The following is a 680-nucleotide window of genomic DNA, read 5'->3' as shown; positions in this document are numbered from 1 at the left end:
TTTTTTTATAATAAAATTGTTTTGGAGAAGACAGGCTATTGAATCATGGTCTCCAGAAAAGACTACCCCATGTGTCAGCTCATTTGCAGAACCCAGCCGGCACTGTCATCTCATCTGTGAAATGGGGACAATAAGCATATCCTTTATCCAGTAGAGGTACTGCAGGTGAAGGCTTAGCACTGAGCCTGGCACAAAGCAGTGCATTTACTACGGCAGTAGGGCCTGTCATCTGAGGGGCGGCTGACCTGGCCAGGGTGGCAGAAGGCTGAGGCTGCTTCTTTCTGCAGAAGGAGCACCTGGAACATCCACCACCTGGGTGCATCTGTGGTTGGTCTGTGACCACAGGGAGGAGCTTGCATTCCACCTTCCACTGGGCAGCTATAGGCAGAGCCTGTTTTGCCATCAAACACAGTGGAAGGTTCTAGATGGTTGGGAAGAAATAGAATGAGAGTGGTACTTGAAGACCTCTCTCTCCCTCCAAAGCTGTGCAGAAATGAAGCTCCTGGACCCAAGGCAGCTCTCGGGCCTGAGCATCTGGGGCCCCTTTCCTGAGCCCCATGTTCTACAGGGCCCTTGCTGATCCCCGCTGCTCATCACAGGGTCGGGAGTCTGGAGGCCAAGGTCTGCCTAGAGCCTGCATCCTCCCCATTTTAGGATGCTGGATTCCATTCCAGAACATC

This window comes from Galeopterus variegatus, unplaced genomic scaffold (assembly GCF_000696425.1).
Source record: "Galeopterus variegatus unplaced genomic scaffold, G_variegatus-3.0.2 Scaffold9111, whole genome shotgun sequence".
Taxonomy (NCBI): Eukaryota; Metazoa; Chordata; class Mammalia; order Dermoptera; family Cynocephalidae; genus Galeopterus; species Galeopterus variegatus.
Note: the sequence above shows the minus strand (reverse complement) of the source record.